This window comes from Trachemys scripta, chromosome 1 (genome assembly GCF_013100865.1).
Source record: "Trachemys scripta elegans isolate TJP31775 chromosome 1, CAS_Tse_1.0, whole genome shotgun sequence".
NCBI classification, from domain to species: Eukaryota; Metazoa; Chordata; order Testudines; family Emydidae; genus Trachemys; species Trachemys scripta.
The window spans coordinates 307,403,170-307,420,174 of NC_048298.1; the positions used below are offsets into that span (position 1 = coordinate 307,403,170).

The 17,005-nt window shown below is 43.2% G+C and overlaps 1 protein-coding gene across 13 annotated transcripts in view; it reads right to left on the minus strand.

The window, feature by feature from the left end:
- Positions 1-17,005, minus strand: part of ZMYM2 (zinc finger MYM-type containing 2) — a 185,597-nt gene that overhangs the window by 155,695 nt on the left and 12,897 nt on the right. For 4 of the 13 annotated variants that reach the window (XM_034758790.1, XM_034758788.1, XM_034758793.1 and 1 more), the window contains exon 3: positions 7,501-7,638. The exons of 8 other annotated variants lie outside the window; for them this stretch is intronic. The gene's annotated coding sequence lies outside the window, so the exon portion shown is untranslated. The remainder of the gene's footprint in view (positions 1-7,500; positions 7,639-17,005) is intronic. One more of the 13 variants, XM_034758791.1, reaches the window with a different exon arrangement.

Genomic DNA, 17,005 nt, shown 5'->3' on the forward strand with positions numbered 1-17,005 from the left:
AGGTGTCTGTACTGTCAGCCCCTCCTGACCAACATGCAAATGAGGCCCTTGGAAGAGTTAGTGAAGAGATATGGGCTGTGATGTGATCATTATGTTAAACATCACCCTGTAGTTGGAAGAAATTATACTGGGGCTCCTGACAGAGCATGCAACCAACATTTCAACTACAGGCAAGAACTTAGAGTATGTGGCCACGAGCACTGTTCAACCAGACCGTGCCACAATTATCTATGCCCTATCAGCTTGATATCAAAACTGCAGTAATGCAGCTAACTTGAGCCTATGAAGAGACCACTTAAACTATACCCATTCAGAAAAGGGAAGTCCACTCATTAAATGGAGTATTACATCAATGCTCTAGGATCTACACTAACTGACAAAAGGTTTCTGGGTGAAATTTAGGGCATTACTTTTAACCTATCTACAGAGTGGAACAATTTAAATCACTTTTAATTTTTATTTTTTTTTAAAGCATTTATTTAAACTAGGTTTTGTAAAACTAATTTGAAATAACCAGTTTTAACTTTAGATTAAAATTGATGAATTGCCTTTTTTTTTTTATACACACAAAATTCCACTGTCACAACCTGCCCCAGTCCCTCTCTCTGCACAGACACCAGTCTTGTGAGTAAACACAACCAATGGATCCCACATGCTTTTCAGTCATCTGAGCCTCCTAAATCCGAACAGACCAACCCATGACTAGTCACTTTTCCTAGGAGTATGGAACAGCTTCCATGTGAGAAGAGATTAATAAGACCGGGACTTTTCAGCTTGGAAAAGAGATGACTAAAAAGGGATATGATAGAAGTCTATAAAATTGTGAATGGTGTGGAGAAAATCATAGAATCATAGGAATGGAAGGGACCTCGAGAGGTCATCTAGTCCAGTCCCCTTCATTCATGGGGGGACTAAGTGTTATCTAGACCATTCCTGAGAGGTGTTTGTCTAACCTGCTCTTAAAAAGCTCCAATGATGGAGATTCCACAACCTCTCTAGGCAATTTATTCCAGTGCTTAATTATCCTGACAGTTAGGAAGTTTTTACTAATATCCAACCTAAACCGCCCTTTCTGCAATTTAAGCTCATTGTTTCTTGTCCTATCCTCAGAGGTTAAGAACAACAATTCTTCTACCTTCTCCTTGTTACAACCTTTTATGTACTTGAAAACTGTTATGTCCTCTCAGTCTTCTCTTTTCCAGACTAAACAAAATAATTTTTTTCAAATCTTCCCTCAAAGGTCATATTTTCTAGATCTTTAATCATCTTTGTCGCTTTTCTCTAGACTCTCTCCAATTTGTTCACATCTTTACTGGACACAATATTCGGGCTCAGGCCTAATCAGCACGGAGTAGAGCAGATTTACTTCTTGTGTCTTGCTTACAACACTCCTGCTTCTACATCCCAGAATGATATTCACTTTTTTTTGCAAGTGTGTTACGCTGTTGACTCATATTTAGCTTGTGGTCCACTATGAACCCCAGATCCCTTTCCGCAGTACTCCTTCCTAGGCATTCATTTCCCATTTTCTATGTGTGCAACAAATGATTGTTCTTTCCTAAATGTATTTGTCCTTATTGAATTTCATCTTATTTACTTCGGACCATTTTTCCAGTTTGTCCAGATCATTTTGAATTTTAATCCCAGCCTCCAAAGCACTTGTAACTCCAGCTTGGTATTGTCCACAAACTCTGGGAACAGTTTTCCAACCAGTTTTGCACCCACTTTATAGTAGCTCCCTCTAGGTTGTATTTCCCTACTTTGTTTATGAGAAGGTCATGCGAGACAGTATCAAAAGCTTTACTAAAGTCAAGATATACCATGTCTACCACTTCCTCCCTATCCACAAGGCTTGTTACCCTGCCAAAGAAAGCTATCAGGTTGGTTTGACACGATTTGTTCTTGACAAATCTATGCTGTTACTTATCACATTATCTTCTAGATGTTTGCAAATTGATTGCTTAGTTATTTGCTCCACTATCTTTCCCAGTACAGAAGTTAAGCTGACTGGTCTGTAATTCCTGGGTTGTCCTTATTTCCCTTTTTTATAGATTGGCACCATATTTGCCGTTTTCCAGTCTTCTGGAATCTCTCCCTTCTTCCATGACTTTTCAAAGATAATAGTTAATGGCTCAGATACCTCTTCAGTCAGCTCCTTGAGTATTCTAGGATGCATTTAATCAGACCCTGGTAACATGAAGATAAAAATTACTTAAGCAAATTAGATAACTTGTTCTATTCCTATGAAAATGAATAAGGAAATTTTATTTACTCCTTCATGTAGCACAAGAACCAGGTGTCATCTAATGAAATTAATAGGCAGCAGATTTAAAACAAACAAAAGGAAATATTTTTTCATGCAACGCACAGTCAACCTGTGGAACTCCTTGCCAGAGGATGTTGTGAGGGCCAAGACTATCACAGGGTTCAAAAAAGTACTAGATAAGTTCATGGAAAATAGGTTCATCAGTGTCTATTAACCAGAATGGTCAGGGATGCAACATTATGCTCTGAGTGTCCCTAGCCTCTGTTTGCCAAAAGCTGGGAGTGTCATCCACTCCGGGGATGGTTCACTCACGGACTGCCTGTTCCCTCTGAAGCCCCTGGCATTGGCCACTGTCAGAAGACAGGATACTAGGCTAGAAGGATCACTGGTCTGATGCAGTATGGCCATTCTTATGTTCTAGCTCAGGGTCTTCTCAGGCCAGTTCCCAGGTACATACCTCGGACCTCAAAAGACCTCAGCGCCCCTTTCTTGGGACTTTGGGCTTTGTAGCCTGGCTGCCTTACACACCAGAAACAGTGCCTCAACTCTTCCAAATGCTAATACATGTGTCACCAGCTGCTTCTAAAGGGATACCTCAGAAAGTCACCTCACTGTGGGTGCTCTGATCTTCTCCATTAACCCCTTCAGGGACAACATGACAGGCAATCAAAGAATACAGGCTTCGCAAAGGAATTTCTTAACCACAGGCATTTTACTCTTAACAGCACAATAGGGTTACAGGTCTTTGAAAAACAAAATCTCAAATGCAGCCCACCCCTTTTCTCTGATCTCACTCTTCCTGTAACTGCTGGATTTGGTCAGCATTCTTCGGCTACACGGCCCTTCCTGCCACCTCTCTCCTTGGCTTGGTCTTCCCACAGATGTCTCTGAACATTACCCCTTAAATATAATCTTTGACCCATTTTGGCCATATGCCCAGTCTGAGGAACTCCAGCCCTTTCCCACAGCCAAGCTTCTGTGTAGAATGTTCATTGTTCTTGTATAGGGCCAGTAACTCAGAGACCGAGTTGATAGACTGCTCTGTATCAGCTTCCCAAATAGTAATTCAACTAGGTGTCGAGCCTCTACTACAAAATAGATACTCTAATCCACAGGTTCTCAAACTTCATTGGAGCCCAACCCCCTTCTGACAACAAAAATTACTACAGGACACCAGAAGGGGGGACCAAAGCCTGAGCTCACCCAAGGCTCGCTATCCGGGGGGAGGGAGGGGTGCAAAGCCCCACCTCCTCAGGCTGGGGGGCCAAACTCAAAGCCCAAGGGCTTCAGCCCCAGGCAGGGGGCCTGTAACCTGAGCCCTACCACCCAGGGCTGAAGCAAGTCTAAGCCAGCCCTGGCAACCCCATTAAAACAGGGTTGCGACCCACAGTTTGAGAACCGCTGCTCTAATCCACAAGTAAGTTTACAATACATCACCAAGGTTACCCTCCAAAATGAAGATTACAGTACAAAGTGGAGCCTCTAAAAAGAAAAAGGTGTTCTCACAACAAAATGGAGTTCAGAATGTGACACAGACATTCCCAATCTGTCAAACGTTACTAGTAGGATATCTGAAATTCACAAAACTGTTAGAGGCAAAAAACACAAAATATTGAAACTTAAGAACGGCCATACTGGAACAGACCAAAGGCCTATCTATCCCAGTATCCTGTCTTCCGACAGTGGTCAATGCCAGGTGCTTCAGAGGGAATGAATGGAACAGGTAATCATCAAGTGATCCATCCCCTGTCACCCATTTCCAGTCTCTGGCAAACAGAAGGTTGGGACACCATCCCTGTCCACCTTGGCTAACAGCCTCCATTAACTTACCTAGTTCTCTTTGAACACTGTTATAGTCTTGGCCTTCACAACATCTCTGGCAAGGAGTTCCACAGGTTGACTGTGCGTTGTGTGAAAAAAATACTTCCTTTTGTTTGTTTTAAGCCTGCTGCTTATTAATTTCATTTGATGACCCCTAGTTCTTGTGTTAGGAGGAGGAGGAGTAAATAACACTTCCTTATTTACTTGCTCCACTCCAATCATGATTTTATAGACCTCTATCGTATTCCCCCCCCACATAGTCATCTCTTTTCCAAGCTGAAAAGTCCCAGTCTTTTTAATCTCTCCTCCTATAGAAGATGTTCCATACCATTAATCGTTTTTGTTGCCCTTCTCTGTACTTTTTCCAAATCTAAGGTATCTTTTTTTGAGATGGAACAACCAGAACTTCACGCAGTATTCAAGGTGTGGGCGTACCATGGATTTATATAGTGGCACTACGATATTTTCTCTGTTATTATCTAGCCCTTTCCTAATGGTTCCTAACATTCTGCTAGCTGTTTTGACTGCCGCTGCACATTGAGCAGATGTTTTCAGAGAACTATCCACAATGACTCCAAGATCTCTTTCTTGAGTAGTAACAGCTAATTTAGACCCCATCATTTTATATGTATAGTTGGGATTATGTTTTCCAATGTGCATTACTTTGCATTTATCAACATTAAATTTCGCCTGCCATTTTGTTGCCCAGTCACCCAGTTTTGAGAGATCTTTTTGTAGCTCTTCACAATCTACCTGGGACTTAACTATCTTGAGTAGTTTTGTATCATCTGCAAATTTTGCCACCTCACTGTTTACCCCTTTTTCTAGATCATTTATGAATATGTTGAATAGGACTGGACCCGATACAGACCTCGGGGGGACACCACTATTTACCTCTCTCCATTCTGAAAACTGACCATTTATTCCTACCTGTTGTTTCCTATCTTTTAACCAGTTACCAATCCATGAGAAGACCTTCCCTCTTATCCCATGACAGCTTACTTTGCTTAAGAGCCTTTGGTGAGGGACCTTGTCAAAGGCCTTCTGAAAATCTAAGTACACTATATCCATTGGATCCCCCTTGTCCACATGCTTGTTGACCCCCTCAAATAATTCTAGTAGATTGGTGAGGCATTATTTCCCTTTACAAAAGCCATGTTGACTGTTTCCCAACAAATTATGTTCACCTATGTGTCTGACAAATTTGTTCTTTACTATAGTTTCAAGCAGTCTGCTCAGTACTGAAGTCAGGCTTACCGGTTTGTAATTGCTGGGATCACTTCTGGAGCCCTTTTTAAAAATTGGCGTCACATTAGCTACCCTCCAGTCATTTGGTACAGAAGCTGATTTAAATGACAGGTTACAGATTACAGTTAGTCTTTCCATTTGAGTTCCTTCAGAACTCTTGGGTGAATACCATCTGGTCCTGGTGACTTATTACTCTTAAATTTATCCATTTGTTCCAAAACCTACTCTAATGACACCTCAATCTGAGATTGTTCCTCAGATTTGTCACCTAAAAAGAATGTCTCAGGTTTGGGAATCTCCTTCACATTCTCAGCTGTGAAGACTGATGCAATGAACTAATTTAGTTTCTCCGCAATGGCCTTATCGTCCTTGAGTGCTCCTTTAGCAACTGCCTGTAATGGGCTATCTTGATTATCACTACAAAAGTTTTTTCTCTTAATTAATTAGCCTCTTAGAGTTGTAGGAAAACTCTCACCTTTTCATGTTGTGTGTGTGCGCACACACGTGCACACACTTATGCACATGCACAGAATAGAACATATAGTAAGGAGATATATATCTCCTTACTATATGTTCCATTCTATGCATCTGATGAAGTAGGCTGTACCCCATGAAAGCTTATGCTCAAATAAATTTGTTAGACTCTAAGGTGCCACAAGTACTCCTGTTCTTTTAGCAACTCTGTGACTTTAGCCACATGAATAGCCCTATTGACTTCAATGGAACTGCTCATATTTAAAGTTAAGCATGTGCATAATAAGTATTTGCACCACCAAGTATAAAATTGTATTTTTATTCTAAAATGTGTTAGTGGCATAAAATGTTTGACATTTCAAATCAAAATTGCTTCAGAATTAACAAGTGTTATTCATACTTTCCATACCCAGAAGTTGTTAACTTTTTAAACAAAAAGGCCAAAATTTTCAACAACAAAAAAGATGCCTAAGTTTAGGTGTTTAAGTATGGGTTTAGGAGCCTATAGGTATGGTTTTCAAAAGCAAGCCTCATTGACTTCAAACTGCAAACACTGATGAAGGCAAAGAATTTCAGCTTTCTTGACTTGTGGAAGTTCAATATACTGAAAGATGGTGCTGAATGCAAGTATAACATGGACTTGTGTTGTTTTCACTGAAAGGATGTTAATGAAACACTGCTGTGCATGTTGAAAAAGAAACCCATTGTAAGTGTGAAACTTCTTAGGAAAATGTTCTCTATGCAAAATCCTAAATTCTACTAACAGCTGGGAAACTAAACAAAAGTAGAAAATATTCACTTTAGCAATTCAAGACTATAAAATAAAAAGACAGGAAAGAACTAGAGACATGCAAATAAAAATATCTGAGTTTTAAAACCAGATTTAGCAAATTAAGTCATTTTTCTCTGTCCTGCCTATCTATTTGTAAATGGCATGGATCTTTCCTCATGCAGTACTACCACAGTTGAGTCTAACAGAGGTGCTTCAGCCCCCTTCTTCATAATCAAGATGGAAAGCCATTCTCTGCAAGAAGACCTGGACTTTGGAATTTGCTCCCATACCTGATAAGTTTGGACATGCTGCAAAGCTCATCTTTTCCCTAGGCTTTTAGGGAGGGAAATGGATTGAAAGAATGTATTAAGTTAGGGATTTATTTTATGTTAATATATACAATAAATATCCAGAGCATATGATGGACACATATGACAACCTATGTCAAAATAAATTTAAAAAAAACTCAATAGCAAAAATATAAAGAAGCTGCAGAACAGCAAAACAAATGGGTAGGCCTATGCAATGAAAATACTACAAAGCAAGTCTATCAATCAGGTTTTAATTTGATTCAAAAGATAAACTACTTTAAAAAGCAGAAAGTGATGCCCACTGGGAAGCTGAGCAATTAAGAGACCATGAACTTCACTGTATTCTGAATATCCTGATGCCTTTGCAGACTGCCTGTAGTATGCACAATGAAAGTTGTCTTTATTGCACTGCTAATGTCAAGTGCAATGTATGAATGCAGCAGTCCGGAACTGTATCCAAACTGGGCTTTCAGATATATACCTCTACCTCGATATAACATGACCCGATATAACACAAATTCGGATATAACGCAGTAAAGCAGTGCTCTGGGAGGGCGGGGCTGCACACTCCGGTGGATCAAAGCAAGTTCAATATAACGTGGTCTCACCTATAATGCAGTAAGATTTTTTGGCTCCCGAGGACAGCGTTATATCGAGGTAGAGGTGTACTTGAACAACTGACACCCACCACAGCTTCGTCGCTTGGTACTGCTCCCTCTCAGCCAGCGTTGAAATGGCTGTCCTCCCTGTGTGGACAAGATCAACAGCACTCAATGCCTGTTGCAGCAAAGCATGCCACACCCCTTCATTCTATCACAATGTTTAACTTTTGACTCTGAGCCACTCCAACAGCACAATCATTTTCAACATCAGTTGAAGGGTACAAGCAGTGTTTGGCAAGGTAGGCCAGCATAGACGAAAATTCTAGTATAGACACAAAATTAGTCCACGGTAGCCATGTTAATCTCATTAAAGCGTTATTTCCCCCACACTCAATACATTTGATGTAAATTTAGTCATGAAAAGATACTGGTCAGCTAGAACCTTAAGTCCTCTATCTGTAAGTACACCTCTACCCAGATATAAAGCGACCCGATATAACACGAATTCGGATATAACGTGGTAAAGCAGTGCTCTGGGGGAGGGGGCCAGTGCTGTGCATTCCAGTGGATCAAAGCAAGTTCGCTATAACGCGGTTTCACCTATAACACAGTAAGATTTTTTGGCTCCTGAGGACAGCGTTATATCAAGGTAGAGGTGTAGTATATATGTAATGGGCTAAACACCAAAATTATTCTTGCCCCACTACTGCTATTCAAGTATCAAGCAGAACATTTTAGGTCACTCCCCTTTAATGGCAGGAGAAAAAACAGAATGATGAAACTAGAAAATTCCACAGCAGTTAGAGAGGAGAGGTCCAAGGAAAGAGCAGTGACAAAACCTGAACCGACTTTGGGTTGAGAGAGAGAGAGAGAGAGAGAGAAGTCGCAAAGAAGAATTAACAGATATGGTGGATAAGAACCGTGTTAGGGACATGACAAGAGGAGAAAGCACAAAAAGGCAACAGAATCAGAGAAACACGCAGTGACTGAAACCCATCTGTAAAGGTTAGCGAGTTGCTGGCTTCTCTCGTGCTGAACTGAAGGCATAGGAAGAGGCTGAGCTGCTATCTGAACCATCTTAAATACATGCACTATAACTTAAAAGGAAAATAAATGAATGGTCTAAGACAGAGACAGACCTAGGAATGACAAAGAGGTATTTAAACATGAACATTAGAAATGGGAATTATGGGTCATCCATACCCAGATAAATATGAGCAGTGCCACTACATTTTAACTTCTAGATATACTTCATAACTGCTCTGGCGAGATCACCGCCAAGAACCAGAGAATAGTTCAGTCTCCAAATTCCTTTCTTTCCGGATACTTGAGAGAATCAAGTAATTTTTAAAACAAGATCAGATGTTTTTCTAAAGAGAGAATTCCTTTTTGAACTAGAACATATTCCAGAGAAGTTCTGTGGCCTGTGTTATACAGGAGATCAGATTAGATAATCACAGTGTTCCCTCCTGTTTTTATAATCTGTGAATCTCAGATCACTCTTGGCCCACTCTGAAGCACAGATGCACTCTTCAGCCATGCAAATTGCTTTCAGTGGTCACTATTATCCAGTCTAGTGATTAAAAGAGGGAATCTTTTGAGGTTCTTCTCATTCAGCCACTAACAAAAGAGGTGTCCTCATTGCACGCCAATGATATAAGAGTATATATTATGAGGCAAGGACAAGTGTCCAGTGGATTAAAAAATAGAAAGCTGCAATGGCTTTGTGTGAAACCCTCCTGGGTTCATTATCTAGATAATTGGGTTTTGTCTCCATGTGTCAAGAAGATATTAGAAAGAATTGGCTCACATGCTTCAGTTAACTAACTTGTTAAGAAAGGGAACATCTTGAAAGAAGAGAGGATAGTTCAGCTTTCGTGCCCCTTTCAGTTCTCAGCCTCTCTGTTACAACTATCAACACGATTATGAGTTTTGACAGTAATTATATGGAAACCCATCTGCCGAAGACTGGTCTGAGACCACCTTTCTATATGGGATATCTTGAATCGTAAGGTGTTCTGAAGTTTTACACATTGCCTGCACCTTTTCCCATTGGTTCAACAAGCACAGAGAAGGAAAAGTTACTTTGACACAGAATTGAAGAAAGATACTGTACTGCCTTTCATGATTGTGAACACAATCACAGTTTCGAGGATCCTCATATGGACAAACCAAAACCCCCACTCTTAGCAATAGGCTAGGTATAATATGAATCAACAGGACTTAATTGAAAAACATGTCATTTGTATAGTGCCAACTGTGTGCTAGAAACATGAAAGCCACCATCCCTACCTTCAAGAGTTTAAAAACTAGATAAACACAAACAGAAGAAAAAGGAAGCATAGTTAATTATAGCATGTGTCCACAATTGTTTGGGGTTTTTTCTAGAATGGTAAAGATTCTACCATCTAGTCTGGTAACACTGATCAGATAAGAGGACTAAAGAGGAAAGGACACTGGTAAGGAGTGAGTTTTAAATAAGAGATTTAAGAGAGTGTGTCACAGAACTACTGACCCCTTTAAGGGGAGTTGGGTCAGCCACACCTGTGCCATAATTAATTAGCTGCTTCCCAGCCTGGAGGGGTGAGACTAAAGAGGGTCGGTCAGGTGGTAGTTGAAGAGCTGAAGAGAAGCCCTCCCCACAAGGCAAAAAAAAAAAAAAAAAAATTTTTGGTTGGGACTTTTTAGTTTGGTCTTTTGATATTGAGGAATGTGGAGGGCTAAGCCACCTCTCCAGCACAGACTCAGGTGTGTGGAGTGCCCAGAAGACCCACCTCAGGGAAGGAAACTCAGGCAGGGAAAGCCAGCAGTGCTGCCCCCTTGGCTAACAGGGTGGACTACAGGGCAGGCATACCCCACATCGGGATACTTGCACACCAAATTGGATAAGGGAGAGACTCCCTGATATAAGGGACCACATGGAAGACGGCCTGAAGCCAACAGTGAGATGAGAGCACAAAGAAACCAGGTTATTCAGGCAACAAAGGGGGAAAAAGATTAACAGCAAAAAGACAGAAGCACAGAAATTGAGGAGCAGGCTGTTTGGTTTCACTATCCATAAGTGAAAGGATGTTTAGAGGAATGGAAAACCTACCTTACGAGAGGAGACTAAGAGCTTGAATTGTTTAGCCTAACCAAAAGAAGGCTGAAGAGAAATATGATTGCTCTCCATACATACATCAGAGGGATAAATCAGAGTGGGAGAAGTTAAGTTAAGCACCATTGTGGACACAAGAACAAATGGATAGAAACTGGCCATCAATAAGTACAGGCTTGAAATTAGAAAAAGCTTCCTAACCATCAGAGGAGTGAAATTCAGGAACAGCCTTCCAAGAAGAGGCATGGGGAGTGAAAAACTTATCTGGCTTCAAGACTGATAAGTTTATGGAGGGAATGGTATGACGAGACTGCCTAAAAATGGCATGGAGCCAATCTGCAACTGCTAGCAGCAAATATCTCCAACGGCCGGTGATGGGATGCTAGATTTGGAGGGCTCCTAGTTACTACAGAGAATTCCTCCCCAGGTGTCTGGATGCTGGGTCTTTCCCACATGTTCAGAGTCTAACTGATCATATTTGGGGTCAGGAAGGAATTTTCCTCTGGGATCAGATTAGCAGAGACCCTGGGGCGGAGGGTGTCTTAGCCTTCTTCTGCAGCATGGAGCGTAGGTCACAGATTTAAACTAGTGTAAAGGGTGGATTCTCTGTAACTTGAAGTCTTTAAATCATGATTTGAGGATTTCAATAACTCAGCCAGAGTTTATGGGTCTATTACAGTACTGGGGTGGGTGAGGTTCTCTGGCCGGCACTGTGCAGCAGGTCAGACTAAATGATCATGAAGGTCCCTTCTGGGCTTAACATCTATGAGCCTATGTCTGATGCTAAGACCAACAGGAAACCAGCGAAGGAATCTGAAGAGAGGATAGATGTGGCCACAGTGTCAGGCAAGACAGGTTTTTGCAGCTGCATTCTTTGGTTGGCAAGGGCTTGGGTTATGCAACTGAGTCCCCAATTTATAAACTGAAAAACGAAGATTAGACAGGTAGGCTTCCAAAAGTACAAAGGAGGGTGTTATTTGAATTTTTTAAACACACAGCAGATATGTATATTTTTAGTTCTCTTAATGCTGGTCTCCAAGTATTCCATGAGGTACAGTAAACTTTATGGCAGTGGTTCTCAAACATTTGTACTGGTGACCCCTTTCACATAACACGCCTCTGAGTGTGACCCCCTCCCTTATAAATTAAAAACAAATACTTTCTATATATTTAACACCATTATAAATGCTGAAGGCAAAGCGGGATTTGGGGTGGAGGCTGACAGCTCACGACACACCCCCCCCATAATAACCTCGTGACCCCCTGATGGGTCCCGAGCCCCAGTTTGAGAACCCCTGCTTTATGGCATTTGTATTAATCAGTATCATAAATGTTTAGACTAGAGAGACAACCGATTAGTCTGATCTCCTGCAGAACACTGTCCATAACATTTCACCCATTAATTCCTGCATCAAGCTCAAAGTTCCCTTAGAAAGGCATTCAAATCTTGTATTACAGATATCAAGTGATGGAGACTCTACCACAACCCTTAGTAAATTCTTCCAATTGTTAATTACCCTTACAGATTAAAATAAAATTGTGCCTTTTATATAGTTCGTTTTTCTAACCAACTCAAGGCAATGGATTTTGTTATGCCTCTGTGTGCTATATTAGAGCTCTGATAGATATCTTCTCAGGCAGGTACTTGTAGAACTCAAACCTTTCTTAAGCTTTTCTGCAATAAGCTAAATAGATTGATCTTAAGTCTCTCATTGTAAAGCATGTTTTCCAGTCCTCAACTCATTCATCTACCTCTTTTCGGAAGTCTCTCTAATTGTTCAAAAATTGAATGGCATCAAAACTGAATGCAGTATTCCAATACTGCCCTTGCTGCCACAGAGGTAAAATCATCTCCCTGCTTCTGTTCAGTATTTTTGTTTGTTTATACATTTAAGGAATGTGTTACCTCTTTGGCCTTAGCCACACATTGGGAACTTACATTCAGTTGATTATCCACTATGACTCCTTAAATAATTTACATTCTCAATTTCCAGGGTAATCCCCCCACATTTGGTATATGTGGCCTCTTTGTTCCTAGTTACAGTACCTTACTTTTAAGGCAGTCATTGTCTCTCTTTTGTGGTTCTCGGCTTTTCTTTTTTTTTTTTTTTTTTTTCTTTTTTTTTTAGGGAAGGAAGGGACAGGAGGTTAAGGGAAGAAATAAGAGCAGATTCTGTTCCTATCAAGTTGTTGATTAAGTACTTCTAAAGAAGTTTTTTGCTTCAAGGGCAGGTCCTGCTAATGGACTGGATGCTACATTGAACACTGTGTCAGAGGGCCCAGATTGTTGCTTATATGGCAGCTACAGATATTATGGATGCTCCAGTGTCATGTAGTAGATTTCATTAGAAAGACGAGAAGAGCTTTAGTTCAGCCTATTCCACTGGCTCTCAGGACTTGTCCAGGTTTCCTTCCTGAAAAATCCTTCCCAGGTCTAAAACAAAACAAAACCCCTTCTTGCAACTTATTTTTCTATGCATCAGATGCAAGTGTAGGCTTGAAAGGATTAGATTTGTCAGTTAATATTCATTTCACCATACACACAAACTGACAAAAAATATTTCCATCAATAATCAGTTTTTGGATATGTAAAGTACGAAAAATGCTGCTTGAGAACTTCAGTTTGATTTAAGGATCTTTACTTTGCATAAACAGCTATCAAAATTATAAAAAAAAAAAATACAAATTGAATTCTGCCAAGCTCAGATATAAAAGAGCTCTACCCCATTTATGTATGGGTTGGTTATTTTCATAAGACTGAATCTACTCTAAGAAACCTCATCCTTTGGGAGGGCATAGTTTTTCCAAAACTGAGTGAGAGGGTAATATACAACTCATCAATTCAACAAATTTCTGGTTACTGCCGAAAAGAGAGTTACCTTTTCCGTAACTGGTGTTCGAGATGTGTTGCTCATGTCCATTCCATATTAGGTGTGTGCGCTCACCACATGCGCCAATGCCGGAAGTTTTTCCCTTAGCAGTATCTGTAAGGGACTGGTGCCCTCTAGAGTGGCGCCCACATGGCAAGGTATAAGGAGCACTGTCAGCTCCCCCCACCCTCAGTTATATCTTGCTGGAAACTGACAGTGGGGAAGGAGAGCAGGTTATGGAATGGACATGAGCAACACATCTCGAAGAACATCAGTTACGGAAAAGGATAATTGTCTTTTCTTCTTCGAGTGCTTGCTCATGTACATTCCATATAGGTGACTCCCAAGCAGTACCCCCGGAGGTGGATAGGATTTCACAGACGTATACATCGTAACACAGCACTGCCGAACCCAGCATCATCTCTGGCCTGCTGAGTGATGGAATGATGCGCCGTGAACGTGTGGACAGAGGACCACGTTGCAGCTCTAGAGATGTCCTGGTTAGGGATGTGCGCCAGGAAGGCTGCCGAGAATGCCTGATCTCTAGTCGAGTCGGCTCAGACAATGGGACCCCCGCCAGATTGTAACAGGCTCGTATGCAAGAGGTGATCCAGTTGATAATCTTCTGTGAGGACACCGGAAGGCCCTTCATCCTATCCGCTGTGGCAATGAAGAGCTGAGTCAACTTACGGAAAGGCTTGGTACGTTCTAGGTAAAAAGCCTGGGCCCTTCGGACGTCCAAGACATGCAGCCACCTCTCCTCACTGGTCTTGTGCGGCTTAGGACAGAACACCAGGAGGAAGATGTCCTGGTTCATATGGCAGGAACACCAGGTGAGGCCTCAGCTGGACCTTGCCTCTGTAGACTACCGTGTCCGACGGGTCTGAGGTCAAGGCTTCAATCTCAGAGATTTGCCTCGCCAATGTCACTGTCACCAGGAAAGCAACCTTCTATGAAAGGTGGGAAAGGGAGCAGGAGCCCAGTAGCTCAAAGGGTGGGCCCATGAGCCTGGAGAGGACCAAGTAAAGATCCCACTGTGGGACAGGGGTCCCTACCTGTGGGAAGAGTCTCTTGAGGCCTCTCAAGAATCTGACCGTCATTTCATGAGAAAAAACAGCATCCGGCCCTGGATCGGTGGGTGAAAAGCAGAGATGGCTGAAAGACTGAATTGGCCTTCAACACTGGTTCTCCACTTGTAAGGTAACTCCCTTCTCTTCACGTGCCAATATATATTTATGCCTGTATCTGTAATTTTCACTCCACGCATCTGAAGAAGTGCGTTTTTTTACCCACGAAAGCTTATGCCCAAATAAATCTGTTAGCCTTTAAGGTGCCACCGGACTCCTCGTTGCTTCTAAGAGAAGAGTATGCCAGGCCCTGGTTCTTCAGATGAAGCAGGTAATCTAAGAGACTGTATGGAAGAGCACGAGGGAGAGATGCCACGCTCAGACGCCCAGCGGGAAAACCTCATCCACTTGGCCATGTAAGTCAGTCTGGCGGAGGGCTTCCTGCTTCCCAAGAGGACCTGTTGGACCTCATCCGAGCAGGTCCACTCCTCTGGGTTCAGGCACGCAGCATTCATGCCAAGAGTTGGAGGGACAAGGCTGGGGTGTAAGAGCCGACCGTGGTCCTGTGACAGCAGGTCTGTTCGGTTGGGCAGGGGTCAGAGAGGGGCCACTGCCAGGTTCATGAGCGTTCTGAACCAGTGCTGGCGAGGTCACTCCAGGGCGACCAGGATAACCTGCGCCTTGTCTCTCTTGTTCTTTGCTAGGACCCTGCTGATGAGAGAAATTGGAGGGAACACCTACATCAGGTTCTCTGACCACGGCAGGAGGAAAGCATCAGAGAGGGAGTCCTTGCCCAGGCCCTGTTGCGAACAAAACCAGTGGCATTTCCCGTTTAGCCTGGTGGTGAACAGGTCCACATGGGGAGTTCCCCACCTCTGGAAGATCACCCGGATGTAGCCTGCATGGAGTGACCACTCGTGATGAGAGGAGAAGTCCCTGCTGAGGTGATCCACTAGCATGTTCTTGACTCCAGGGAGGTGACAAGCTTCCAGATAGATTTTGTGGCTGATGCAGAAGTCCCAGAGACAGAGTGCCTCTTGCAGAGAGTCAACGAACGTGCTCCCCCTTGCCTGTTGATGTAGAACATACAGGCCATGTTGTCCATCAGGACTCTCACCACCTTGCTCAACAGGTGAGGTAGGAAGACACTGCATGCCAAGCGGATCGCCCTGAGTTCTTTACATTTATGTGTATCATCATCTCCTCTGGGGACCACATACTCTGGGTCTGGAAGTTGCCAAGGTGCGCACCCCAGCCAAAATCCAAGGCGTCCGATAACTTGAGGGAGTGATAGGGGGTGTAGAACGGAACCCCCTCTAGGACCGTCATGTGATCGGTCCACCATCACAGTGAGGCGAATACCATCGGGGGAATGGTAACTATCTTGTCCAGGTGATCTCTGGACTGGGAATAGACCGTCGCCAGCCATTGCTGCAGGAGCTGCATCCAGAGTCTGGCATGGCGGACAACATATGTGAACCAGTGCTGGCGAGGTCACTCTCCAGTGTGTCAGGCATAGTACGGGAGGGGCTCAACCGCCTGACATGCACTGGGGCCCGACTCCCTGACGGAGATATTGAGCCGCCTAGTGTAGGTTTGGCTCTCCTCCGGCCCTCTCCTTTCCCTTACAGGAAGTGGAGATCTTCCCCTCGCGGACCTCTTGGGCTTCTTGGCTGGGGAGGAGGAATCAATGCCGGCTTGTAGACGGCACTGGCAGGGCGCTCTGTACCGATGCTACAGTGCTCGGGGCTGAGTCGGACCTCTGCTCCAGTGCCGGGGTCAGCGCCAACTCCATCAGGAGTGCCCTGAGACCGATGTCTCTCCCCTTTTTCGTTCTGGGTTTGAACAACTTACAGATGTGACACTTGTCGCTTATCTGTCCTCCCTTCAACCGCTGATGTGCGGGTTGCTGATGGGCTTGGGCCGCTTACAACGATTGCATAGTTTATAGCCTAGGGACTGGGGCATGCCCCGTCCCTAGGCTGAGTCCCATCCAGGACCAACTAACTAGAACAAACGATAAGGGTAAAACTAAACTAAATACAACTATTTTACAAGAAACATTCGTGAGACACTGAACTAAGCAAAAGCTAGCCGAAGCAGCAGAAGTTCCAGCACTGTCACCGGCAGCAAGAAGGAACTGAGGGTGGGGGGGAGCTGGTGGTGCCCCTTATACCACACCACGCAGGCACCACTCCAGAGGGCGCCAGAGCCGGTCCCCTACAGATACTGCTAAGGCAGTGGTTCCCCAAACCCCTGGGGGTTCATGAAATGTTACAGGGGGTTCTCGGGAAAAAATTCCCTAATGGCGGACAGAGCTGCCTTAGGGACCCCGAGCAGCACGGGGCCAGGATCCCGGAGCCCCTGGACTTCCAAGAGCTAAGCAGATCAAAGCAAGCACATCTATCACACTGAGGAGATTTAAACTTCAAGACTCCTTAGAAGAAATGGAAAGGGAAGTGGATATTTTTTGCTGT